At 40.9% G+C, this 13555-nt stretch overlaps 1 protein-coding gene across 1 annotated transcript in view; it reads right to left on the reverse strand.

Annotated features, from left to right (window-relative positions):
- LOC138596698 (clathrin heavy chain 1-like) overlaps positions 1–13555 on the reverse strand; it is a 66984-nt gene that overhangs the window by 22061 nt on the left and 31368 nt on the right. The window lies entirely within an intron of this gene.

Genomic DNA, 13555 nt, shown 5'->3' on the forward strand with positions numbered 1-13555 from the left:
AAATTTATGAAGAAATGTAGTGTTTTGTTGCAGAACTTAAACCTAAATCACACACTTACGGATTTTTGTACTACACTGTATGGTAGATTACATTGACTGATCACAAAAAATACTCTTATGTATATTACTTGGCATGTAAGTTAGATGTTGTGTAGCTTTTTCAAAGTACAACCTTGAAACTGAGTAATGACTTCATCCATCAACCCTAAACTAAGTATAGAAAAGACCTTAGCAATGAAAAGTTGTTCAAATCTTGAGTTTTGGTCGGAGGGCGCAGTTGTGGCAATCGACAAAATTTCGATAATTCACCATGAAACAAGAATTTGTTTTAACTCTCATACAATGCGCAGATAAGCATCACCTGTGCGCTGAGCTCTGCCTCTGTAGCTTTAGCCATTATAGGCCACCTGTCTGGCAGAACCTTGATTAATGGTCCATTATCACCATATTCTTAATGAGATCAGAATAGCCACAACTACACCTTCATGTGCGGTAGCAAAGAGGCACCTGTGGCTGTCTCTCTACAACATTTTTGGAAAGAGACAAATCCATGTAATTGAATGAACCGTATCTGCTGATGGTTTGTTTGGACAGACACTTATGGGCATAAATACAGTATGTGTCAGCTGAAACTGAATTTAAATTATTTGTATTTGATTGCTCAACTTGAATAATTAATCAAATTCATTCATTGATTTTGACCATTTCCTTCTCTACATTGAACTTCAGGAGGCTACCAAAACTAACGATAGTTTTTATTTTATTAGTAATAGTGATATTATTAGCTGTGTGCGCCCGCCACTCGCCAAAAATAAGTAAGGTCAGGTGCCATTTGCAGGGGCTCCCAACACTACAAAACATACTTTAAGTTGTTGATGGTTTTGTTTTGTAACGGCTCTAAACGCCGCTGGTGTGTGACTGGGAATAATTGTATCACAATCCTATGCAATATCCTTGATATCCAGCGTCACTCTCCTACACTAGTTTAGTGTTTGAGAGCACAAGTTCACTAGTTGAACGCTGAAAGCCTTACTAGTTAACTAGTAGACAGCAAAAGCCAAAATATCCACTAGTTAAACTAGTGGGACATTTTAATATTACTAGTTAACGAGTGAGGCTGAAATGTTTAATACAGTAGTTTACTTTTAATGACCAAAATGTCCACTAGTAACACTAGTTGGGGTCCTTTTGACCTTACTAGTTAACTAGTGTGGTTCAAAATGTTTACTAGTTCAGTTGTAAGAGCCAAAGTCTCCACTATTTACATCAGTGATGGCTTTATGGACCTTACTAGTTAACTAGTGAGGCTCAAAATATTCACTTGTTAACTAGTAGTAATACTTAGTTGGGGTCTTTTTGACCTTACTTGTTAACTAGTAAGGCTAAAATGTTTACTAGTACTCCTAGTGAAAGACAAAATGCTGACAAGTTACACTAAACGCAAATGAGTAGGCAGGAAAGCGCCATAAAACGGAACCCTTCTATTGGCTCTCCAGCAAGAAGTCCACCCGTCCAAAATGTAACTCTCTGAAGCTGATGAAGTTTTATTATTTGAGTTATTTACAACAATGAAACAAAAGGCATTGGTCTTTTTCCTGTTCTGAATATTTTTCTTTTTGCCATTTTAACAGTGGAAACTAGTCATACTAGTTCTACTAGGGCGGCTGTGGCTCAGTGGTAGGGTTGGTCATCTCTCAATCAGAAGGTTGGGGGTTTGATCCCTCACTGCTACAGGTACATGTTGAAGTGTGTCTTTGGGCAAAACACTGAACCCCATATTGCTCCTGGTGGCATAGCCATCGGGTATGAATGGATCTGGCATAGATCTGATTGGAAATTAGCACTTTGGCCTTTGCCATCAGTGTGTGAATGTGAGTGTGAAAGTAAAAGTAAAATTCAGATTTAAGAATTTATAATTCGTAATTACTGTAAAATTCGTTTTTATAAGACGCACTTTAAATACATTCTTTATTATCTAAAAAGTGGGCAGCGTCCTAGCAGTGTGACATACCAGTATAAAATGCAGAGAGAGGCGGTATTTTACCCAGAAGATGGCGCCATCCGGTTGTTAAGTGGTGACGTTGCATCTCTGCATTAAAAATTATTCCGGATCCAAACAGCTACAATGTCTCCTATTTGCAATATGCCGCAGTGCTGTTTTCCTTGTTGGTTTAAGTGTTTTGAAACACTACGTCATTATATACAGTACATTCCTCGTGCACATGCGGCTCTCATGCTGTCAAAACTGAATTGTGAGAGAAAATATTAAACTTTTTTGATTTAATAAAACAGACTGCTGATGAAGACAGGACAAAATTAGTCAACTAGTGGTTCACATTGTCTCAATAGATGACTGTGTACTGAAAAAACTGAGCACTTGTCAACATCTGCACGCGACTGGTTAACTAGTGAAGTACTGCAACTGTCTCACATGTTAATGGAAATTTTATCATGTCACTAGTTCAATTAGTTATGCACACATGTCAACTAGTAAGCAGTTTTGTTGGTGTCTGATATCCTCCACTAGTTAACTAGTAGGGTGCAAATTCCCTCACTAGTGTTAGTGATGGGTATTTTGGCTCTTGTTAACTAGTAAACCATTTTGTAACTTAAAATTACAATGTTACAATTTCATTTAGCAGATGCTTTTTTCCAAAGCGACGTACATCTGAGAGTTTATGCAACACAATTTTTATAATAATCATCAGAAACATCAACAAGGTCAATATAGTCATCATCATCATGAATATTCTAAACAACATAAACAACAACCTCAATGTCAATAGCATCAATATCTTTAAGTGAAGATGTGTGCATGCATGGGTCTTTAGCTTTTTCTGAAAGGTGGAAAGGGACCAAATGGAGTTTGGTAACTCATTCCACCACCTGTGGACTACTGAGGAGAAGAGTCTAGTTAGCGGCTTAGGGCCCTGTTGTGATGGGAGTACCAGGCATCTTTCATTTGCTGAACGTAGTGGGAGGGAGGGAGTGTAGACCTGGATGAGGGTGTTGTGGTAGGCAGGAGCCATTTTTGGTGCTGTTTTGTTAGCAAGCAACAGGGTTTTGAATTTGATGTGAGCGGCAACTGGAAACCAGTGTAGGGATGAACAGCGGAGTAACGTGGTGTTTTGGGTTGATTGAAGACCAGTCGTGCTGATGGTTTTGGATCATCTGCAGAGGTTTGAATGTGCATGCAGGAAGGCCTGCTAGTAGGGAGTTGCAGTAGTCAATGCGTGCTTTCACGAGAGCCTGTACCAGCAGTGTGTTGCATGCTCTGAAAGGTAGGGTCTGATCTTCCTGATGTACAGGGCAAATCAACATGACGGAGCAATCGAAGGCCACATGAACCTTAAAGGTTAGCTGATTGTCAATTATGACGCCCAGGTTCTGGGCAGACTTAATGGGTATGAGTTCAGTTTATCCAAGCTGGATATTGATCTGTGGTTGCACAGAAGGACTGGCTGAGATGACAAGGAGCTCAGTCTTAGATAGGTTGAGCTGAAGGTGGCATTTTTTCATCCATTTAGAGATAACGGCAAGGCATGACGTGCTGAGGCTGTAGTGTCCTCTGGTGGGAATGACAGGAAGAGCTGGGTATCGTCCGCATAGCAATGGTATGAAAAACCATGGGAGCGAATGATTGCACCAAGTTAGGCGGTATATATTGAAAAGAGAAGGGGACCGAGCACTGACCCTTGAGGCACCCATGTGGCTGTGGGGTTTGGACACTTCTCCTTTTGAAGATACTCTAAAAGATCTCCCTGAGAGGTAGGATATGAACCAGTTGAGGGCAGATCCTGGGATACCAAGCTCAGAGAGAGTGGAGAGGAGGATTTGGTGGTTTACTATGTCAAAGGCAGCCGACAGATCTAGCAGCAATAGAGCTTAGGACTTCTCAGCAGCTTTAGCCAGACGCAGTGATTCCGTTATCGACGGTAGTACGGTTTCGGTAGAGTGGCCCTGCTTAAAGCCAGACTGATTTGGGTCCAGCAGATCGTTCTTGGACAGGTCAGAGACTTAATTAAAAAATTGTGCGCTTGAGTATTTTTGATAGGAAGGGTAGAAGTGAAACTGGTCTGTAGTTTCTAACCTGGTTTGGGTTGAGGGTGATTTTTGATAATGAGTTGATAATGTACATGACTGCAGGATTAAGTGTGGGGGAAATGGTGTGCAGGAGGTTTGATGGTATCGGGTTCAGTGGACAGGTTGTGGGCCGATAGTCTTGCAGAAGCTTGGAGACTTGGAGACCTCTGTCGGGTAGAATGAGGTGAGCGAGGTTCTATTAACTGGTTGCTGCAGGCTGAGTTGGGGAACTGATTTCTGATGGTAAGAATCTTATTTGGAAAGAATGTGGTGCGCATGTCTGGAATAAGCACAGTGGAGGTTGGGGGAGGCGGTGGATAGAGGAGTGAGTTAAAAGCACAAAACATTTTTCATGCATCAGTGGCACCACAGATCTTGTTTTGATAATAAGTGGTCTTAGCCGTTTTTAAACTGGCGGAAAAAGATGCAAGTCGTTGATGGTAATCACTGAGGTCAGTGGACTCTCTGGATTTACATCGTTTTCTCTCTGCTACCCTGAGCCCTGCCCTTTGCTCTCTGATGACCTCAGTGAGCCATGGACTGCAGGGTTGTTACGACCTGGTTTGGACACTAGAGGGCTATCAAACTCGCAACTCAAAGGGCGTGGCTATGGCGGCTCATCAAATTTCCAATGTCTCATCATGAAATAGGAAGTTGATGTAGGTCAATCATCTGCCTTAAACTTTATGGCTGCTTCTCATGTCTCTTAAATTGCATCCATGCTTCCTTCACTTGCGTCATTCACTTGTGTCTAGTCCCTCCCACCAGAGATGCATGGAGAGGAAACGAGAGAATGTTTTTTAAGAGACATGAGCTGTCCTTTCCAATTGCGCCGTTTGTGATGACCACATCAGCTGATCACTGCTGGATCAGCTGTCAGTGTGCTTTAACAGCTGTTTGTGTCTGCACACATGTGCACTGTATTAATTCTAATAAAACACACAGTAACAGTGTTTTCTCTCTGTAACCTGTTACCTGTTTAACAGACACCTGCACATGAAGAACAGGCTGCACTCTGTGTTCCTGCTGCAGAGTCATACGGACATTTCTTACCAGCACTATGCCTTTATATTATTTGTTCACTATTTACATTTTTGATCACTGGTAATCTGATCTAAATTCATAATTTAAGCCCAAATACTGCTCTGTTCATGAACTATGAAAATTATTTATTAGGCTACAAGTTTCATGGTAAAGAGAAATCACCCAAACCCGACCTCATTGATGATCAGTCTCACACGTAAAAAGTGTTACCTGCTGACAGAGAGACTCTCCTGCTCCCTCTGAATTCATTCATTCATCCATAATAAAAGTTAACGGGGAAATAAGTGATCATGACAAGAGGTTGTTTTTTTTTAGATTAAATTTAATAGAAATGAATCTGTTTTTGCTACTTTTGATTTTTAGACAATTAACTCATTTTTACTCAGATGTTGACTCCGAAAACAAATCAAATCCGCAGTTATTCACTGCATTTTATATATTTTATGACAAGTTATGATCAATATTTCATCCTAAACGATCACAGGTTGTCAAAAACCTACTCATTATACCGACGTTGTTTATAGACGGTTTCAAGGCACCCTGTAAAGTCTGTTTTAAGGTCCACTTCTTCCTCTCTGCGATATGAAACTCAAGTGAAGTTTCACATAAGTCAGATCTGCTGCAGCGTCCAATCACTGACAGACATTCCTTCCTCTCTCCTCGCTCCTCGCTCCTCGCTCCTCTGAGCAGCGATAAGACCTTTGAGACGGGCCTCGATATGGCGGCTCCGGAACTACTTCCGGTTCAAGCAAGGAGCGAGGAGCGTGGATATATGAAATAAGAGACATGAGAAGCAGCCTATATGTTTTATATATGTCCTTGCCTGAACACTCCTACATGTTAAAAGTCAGTCTTTGTCAGGGTGTACCAGAGGCCTTTCTCATTTCTCTATTTTGTGCCTCCTTGTCTCCTCGCTCCTCGGTCCTCCTGCCTGTGACCCGGAAATCGATCTCAGCAAGCCATCTTGAAGGATGTCTCAATTCATAAAATGAATCTCGAAGAGAGAGGATTGAGGATCGAGGAGGCTTCCTGGAGGAGCTATGAGCGAGGATACACCGGTGCATCCTTTGCGGAAGTCTTTTCGGCACCCGTGATGTAAAAAGAGGTGTAAAACACAGCTGGAATACACAAACCACGGCGGGAGCCTTTTGCTGCACATTTCTACTCCTGGGACACCTGTTCCCGTCTGAGCAGGTATTCTCCGCGGCGTGTCTCACATTTAACAGAAGGCACAACAGACTAACCCACAGCATGTCCACATGTTGCTATTTCTTCATCAAAACCAGAAGACAAATTGTCTACTACAAAATAAGGACAGGTGTAGGCCTGGACTTTTTATTTAAAGTTTCCACAGCCTGATGTTCATGTATTGACTGTTTTTGAGCAGAAACAAAACATAACATTTTCGCGCGAGGCACAGCAGGTAACTCATTCATTATTTAAATCTGCAGACACAGTCAAGTCCGGACAGGATCTCATGTTTATTAAAGTTCTGTGTGCTGACCCTCAAAGGAAAGTTGGCTGTAAATGTTTATTTCCTTATTGTTGCTGCTGGATCACACGGCTGTATGCTCACGTGCGTGCATAATACGGACACTGGACAGTAAATATCTGTGGGCATGATTGTTGGTGCCACGTATATGCTTGAGGATTATAATAAATGTACCTCTTATTTGTGTGAGTGTGTGTGTTAAATTAAAAAATAAACGTGTGACATCCGTACATTCGCGTCACATTATGCCACGTTGTGAATTGAATTACAAGCAACTTGTCATAAACACTGTTCTGCTGACAGATATCATAAAAAACAGCAGGCTATAACAAAACAGACAGATGATGCAGCTGTGCCAAACATCTTATTTAACTGACGTTGCTTTTAAATGACGGCTCTGAAGCAGGGATGTCTCGTGTTGTTAAATGTCTCTTGCCTCAACTCCTCTCTCCTCGTGTCTCTTCCTCGCCTCCTCTGATTGCATCTCTGATGGGAGGGACTAAGACGCGAGGAGAGGAGTCAAGGAAAGGACTCGAGGAGGTACAAACTGAGAATTGAGAAGAGCCTCAGATGTGCTCGGCTGCCAGATCAGCTTGGGGTCCTGCGGTTACAGATGACGTTACACATTATGATTGGCTGAACATTGGAAAGTGTGTGGATGCCGTGAGGTTGCGCGGCAGACTGTCAAATTTTAAAACGAGAGAAGAAAAAGACGATCTCTTAAGAAAACAAAAGGAGTAAAGGACTGAAAATATATCTCCTTGTACCTTATGGAGCAGAAATATATCTTCTTGTTCTTACCTCTTAAATCAAAATGTCCTCAGTTTAAAATTTGACAGTCTGCGGCGCAAACCCACGTACCAGATGTGCTTGGTTGTCAGATCGGCTCAGGGTCCAGCAGTTAAAGATGAAAATCTTGGGTACAGATAGGTCACTGTCTACAATAAATATATTAAACATATAAAAAATATCTATCTGGTATTGAATTATTAAAACATCTATATCTATAGAAAGATGTATTTTTTGGCATTGATATAGTTCTTCTAATATGAGACCCAGACTGCAGCATAGCACAGAATTGCCATTAAATTAGATGTAAAAGCCAAACTAATTGTTGTTTTAATAACGTGTTTATGTAATGTAACATGTTGTATATATAGTATTTACTGTATATATACAGTACTGTGCAAAAGTTTTAGGCAGGTGTGAAAAAATGGTGTAAACTAAGAATACTTTCAAAAATATAAATAATAATTGTTATTTTTATCAATTTAAAAACTGATAAGTGAGCGAACAACAGAAAAATCTAAATCGAATCAATATTTGGTGTTACTAACCTTTGCTTTCAAACCAGCATCATTTCTTATAGGTACACTTCCACAAAGTCAGGGATTTTGTAGGATTATAGTCAGGTGTATGATCAACCAATTATACCAAACAGGTGCTAATGATCATCAATTTCACATGTAGGTTGAAACACAGTCATTAACTGAAACAAAAACCGCTGTGTAGGAGGCTTAAAACTGGGTGAGGAACAGCCAAACTCTGCTACGAAGGTGAATCAGAATCAGAATCAGGTTTATTGCCAAGTAGGTTTATACAAGGAATTTGTTTTAGTGGTTTTGGTGCAGAACAATTAACACAGAACTAGAATAAAAATAAGTAAAAGACTTAAATAGAACAAGATTAAAAAAAAAAAACAGGCAATAAGAATAAAAATATAAAAAGCAATATGTATAATACAAAATATGTACAACAAGTGTGATTAAAAACTGTACAGATGTGCAGGATATTAGTGCGTGCAGAAGCTTACAGTATAAAGTTAAAGTTAAAAATAAAAATAGTGCAGCGTACACACAATATAACAGTCCAATGTGACTGAGGGGCTGGATGAGAGTCCATGTCACATGGGGGGGTGGGGTGGGGTCGGGGCCGGCAGCAGAGGGAAAGAAGCTGTTCTTGTGTCGGGAGGTTTTGGTCCTGATGGAGCGCAGCCTCTTGCCAGAGGGAAGGGTCTCAAAGAAACTGTGACTGGGGTGGGAGGGGTCGGCCACAATCTTACCTGCACGCCTCAGGGTCCTGGAGGTGTACAGGTCCTCGAGAGATGGCATATTGCAGCCAATCACCCTCTCTGCAGAGCGGATTATACTCTGCAGACTGCCCTTGTCCCTGGCAGTGGCAACAGCGTACCAGACGATGATGGAGCAGGTGAGGATGGACTCAACGGTGGCGGTGTTGAAGTTCACCATCATTTTCTTTGGCAGGTTGAACTTCTTCAGCTGCCGCAGGAAGTACATCCTCTGCTGTCCCTTTTTGATGAGGGAGGTGTTCAGCTCCCACTTGAAGTCCTGGCTGATGATGGTCCCCAGGAAGCGGAAAGACTCCACAGTGGAAACAGTGGGGTCGCTGATGGTGATGGGGGCGGGTGTGGCTGCTTTCTTTCTAAAATCCATAACCATCTCCACTGTCTTCAGAGCATTAAGCTCCAGGTTGTTATCACCACACCAGGTCACAAGATGGTTAATCTCCCACCTGTAGGCAGACTCATCCCCACCAGAGATCAGTCTAATGAGGGTGGTGTCGTCCGTGAACTTCAGGAGCTTGACGGACTGATGACTGGAGATGCAGCTGTTGTACAGGTGTACAGGGAGAAGAGCAGAGGGGAAAGAACGTAGCCTTGAGGGGAGCCAGTGATGGTCCTGGAGTCAGAGACCTATTTCCCCAGCTTCACGTGCTGCCTCTTGTCTGACGGGAAGTCTGTGATCCACCTGCAGGTGGAGTGGGGCACGTTCAGGGAGTAGAAGGGTTTACAGTTGATGAAAAAATATTCCAAACCAGGAGAACAATGCTGCTGTATCACTACACCAGCCGCTGTTGATATAAAAACAGATTCCTCCACCTTTTGTTTTGCCGGAAAGTTGTGTGTTGCTGTCTGTGAAGTTGGAATCCTGCCAGCTGCAGTGCAGAGTCCGGTATCGTTTCACACAGCCACGTCTCCTTGAAGCACAAAACAGAAGTTGAAGAAAAGTCTCTGTTTCTTCCCACCAGTAGCTGAAGTTCGTCCAGTTTATTGCACAGTGAAAGCCCGTTGGAAAGAAAAATGCCCAGTGCGTAGTCGGTGTAGACGGACGAGCGCGCCGGCCCGTTTCCCTCTCCTCCTGCGTTTCACTGCATTGACAAAGGTGAGGGCACCTTTGACCAGAATGTCCAATAATTCCACGGATTCCATAAGGAAAGAGGGAAATAAGTTCAATGGTGTTGTTGTCCTTATGTCCATTAGCTCTTCTCTGGTGTAATAGAGTATTCTAATGGCAAATGAGGTCTGCTCCGCATCGCTGACATTGGACGCTCTCTGTCCAAACAGAATCATATCGTCACCTTCGTAACATAATGGCCAAAGTCATTTTTTGACATAAATGATTTTTTTGCCTAAATCATCTCCTCTGGTAAAATCGCCTACATCCTCAGTTGAACAGTATAATGGCCTATGTCAAGAGTGTGACTTAGGCCGTTTTATTTTGCCTAAGTGAAAAGACAATGTGACTTAGGCAATTTTAAAAGCTTTTCAAGATGGTGGCTGCTTCAAGAAGAATGAAAATCTACCTAGCCACTGAAGTTATTTCCATGATTCAGGGCTCCCCCCTGGTAAGTGATGAGGATTACTATAATATAGGCTAGGCTATAAATATTGCACAGTTATTTAGTCTTTTTAGTCAGCATTTTAGTAAAAAAAAGTCAGCAAAATAGCTAAGTCCACTAAGCTAGCATTTAGCAAATAGTGGAAAGTCTCAAGAATCTGTGGCTGTTACAAGTGATAGGCTTTAAGTTAACTCTTGTCTGTCTTTTCAAACAATATTTCATCTACAGATTTTGTTTCATTTTTTCCACATTACATGATCTAATTAAGAGAGATTTGAATATCCCGTATTGTAATCTAACAGCTAGAAATTATGTGTATAACTATAACTGTAACTATTACAAAGGACTGCATCACTGACATCGGCATACATGTGCAGTTCTATTGCGCAATGTAAACAATCCACGTGCCTATATCAGCTGTGCGCTCAGTATTAAACTTTCAGCTCCTTTGATCTTCCTCCAGCGAGCTGCACAATATTATACTGAAATGAGGAGATATTGTCTATCTAACTCTGTACGTCCCTACCGCAAATACATTGATTGTTGTGGTTTATAAAGCTTATAAAAGATGATGTCATTTGGTAACGATCAATCGTTTTGATCGCTACGTCATTAACGATAGCATGGATAAGAATGTTTCCATGTGCTCTGCCAATCAAGGAGAGAAAGTTCCAGGACCTCCAGTCAATGAAACACGTCATGCCCGTCGAGTGTCATCACTTCTTTGACAATTTGCCACATTAATAGGAATCACTCAAGAACCCAGCAAAGAAGAGCTGGAGGGAGAAGTGAGGAGATGCACATGCCTCCTCAGCATTTTTTTTGGTTAGTTTGTTAGTTATGCTTTTTTGTTGACAGAGTTTAAGGTTTAAAATTGCTTAAAGTCGAGGTGAAATGAAAAATGTAATTTTAATCCTTTTAGATCACATCCCCGGTAATATTGTGCATCTATTTGACAATATAGGCCAAAACAAATACAGAAAATCCATTTCTTCGTATTCTTATATCAAAATCCGATAATTTTTTCTTCCTGTAAAAATATCCCGTGTGCTTACATAGGCTAGAACCAACCAATTTCAACCAATCAATCTGCAACATTTAGCCGCAGAGCACCAAGAACGTTCGGTGAGTTAGCTAGCTACTGCGCTGTGGAGAACGTCTGTCTACGCCCACTTATCAACGATCAAATCAAATCCCTCTAATGATATCACCTGTGCGCTCAATATCAAACTTTCAGCTCCCTGGCAATGTCCCTCCAGCCAGCTGCCATATTGTAGTGAAATGAGGAGCTATTGTGCATCTAACTTAACAAATAATACTTATTCACAAATTCATTGATTGTCGCTGTTTATAACGCTTATAAAGGTGCAGATGTAATTTGGTAACGTTCATTTTGAGACACTATGTCACTAATAACGTCCCTCATGCACACGTGGCTCACATGCTGTGAGAAATGAATTGCGAGAGAAAATATTTAACTTTTGTGACTTCATTAAACAGGCTGCTGATGAAGACAGTCAACAAAACAGACAGAAAGAGGGGGGTGGGGCAAGCAGCTGTGCAGAGGTGCAGGTGTGTTGGGGGGACTGAAGCAAAGCAAAGTGATCAGAATAAAGTAGATTGTAACTTAAAAGAGGTAATCATCGAAAGAGGGTAATCCAGATTGAGCAAGTCTACATGTGATGTGCTTCTCACAGAAATCATATGTGATTAAAAGCAATCAGTTCATTACGAAGCCTGTAATTAATTAGAATTTTTTTTTAAAAATCACCTTACAGCAACAGTTTTGATATGATGTGTGCATGCCTTCAATTATCAGGCCCCTCTCCTCTGGAACAATCTACCAGTCAAGGTCCGGGGGGAAAAAACCCTCTCTTCTTTTAAGAGTAGATTTAAAACCTCCCTCTTTGATAAAGCTTATAGTTAGGGCTGGCTCAGGCTTGGAACAGCCCATAGTTATGCTGCTAAGTGCTACTCATGGTGGATTCATGTTGGGCCTCTCTTTAAATAACTTAACAAAGAGTCGGTCTAGACCTGCTCTTTCTGTAAAGTGTCTCGAGATAACCCTGGTTATGATTTGGCGCTATACAAATAAAATTTGATTGATTGATTAAAGGTTTAGACTGCCGGGGGGTTTGACACACCGAGCTCCTCTCTCTCTCTCTCTCTCTTTCTAACTGTCCCCCCTCTTATACTAATGTAGCTCATTAACTCTGTAGCTTCTTGCTGTGGACCTGCTGGACTGCAACATCTACTAACATCAGTCTTCCCCATAGTATCATTATTGTTGCTGTTAATGCTAATTGTAGACCTGTTAACTCCAACTGTTACAATTACTATTTTATTATCATTACTATTCTGTTCTTGCTAATTCATTATTATAAGCCTGTTATCATTACTATGCTTCCCTTGCTAATTTATTATTTGCTATTACTATCTGCATTGTAACCATAAGTATGTATTACCTGTTGTTGTTGATGTAACAAGGACATATGTTGTTGTTGTAACAAGAACGCATGTTTTTGTAACAAGAACATATGTTGTTGTTGCTCTCTTTGCCTGTCTCTATCCTGCATCTCCTTCTATCCCATTTTTTTGGCCCATCCATTCGAGGCAGATGGCTGTTCAACATGAGTCTGGTTCTGCTCAATGTTTCTGCCTGTTAAAATGAAGTTTTTCCTTGCCAATGTGCCAAATGTTGCTAAGTGCTACTCATGGTGATTCATGTTTGGTCTCTCTTTAAATAACGTTACAAATAGTATGGTCTAGACCTGCATTTTCTGTAAAGTGTCTCGAGATAACCTTGGTTATGATTTGGCGCTATACAAATATAATTTGATTGACTGATTGATTGGTTGACATACTTTGGTGGTACGACAAAACAATCTACCCCCTCTGCTGAAAAAAATCCTAGAGGAAATACTGCTTTTGACATTTGGTCTGCAAATGTAACATTACAGGACAAAACCTCTTGATGCATGAAGGGACTTACCTACTTTGTATGGGATTTTTTAAATTTAGGGCTCCTGTGAGGAGTTTTTCGCTAGTTTTGAAAGAAATGAAATTAATTCTGATAACATTATATGACCTACAAAAGCAAACCAGACCATCGGCGACAACATTATTACATTATTATTATTATTATTACATTATTTCTATATAGTTATATTTAATGCCTGAAACTGCTGATGGGGGGGTAGTTGTCAGACGAGGCGATTAACTGCAAGCTGCCTTTGTTTACATTTTCCACGGAAAAAAATTTAAGTTAGTGACACATATGAATGTTAAAAAGAGAAG

This window comes from Semicossyphus pulcher, unplaced genomic scaffold (genome assembly GCF_022749685.1).
Source record: "Semicossyphus pulcher isolate SPU_LCO1_2020_fin unplaced genomic scaffold, fSemPul1.0.p SCAF_19, whole genome shotgun sequence".
In the NCBI taxonomy this organism is placed as follows: domain Eukaryota; kingdom Metazoa; phylum Chordata; class Actinopteri; order Labriformes; family Labridae; genus Semicossyphus; species Semicossyphus pulcher.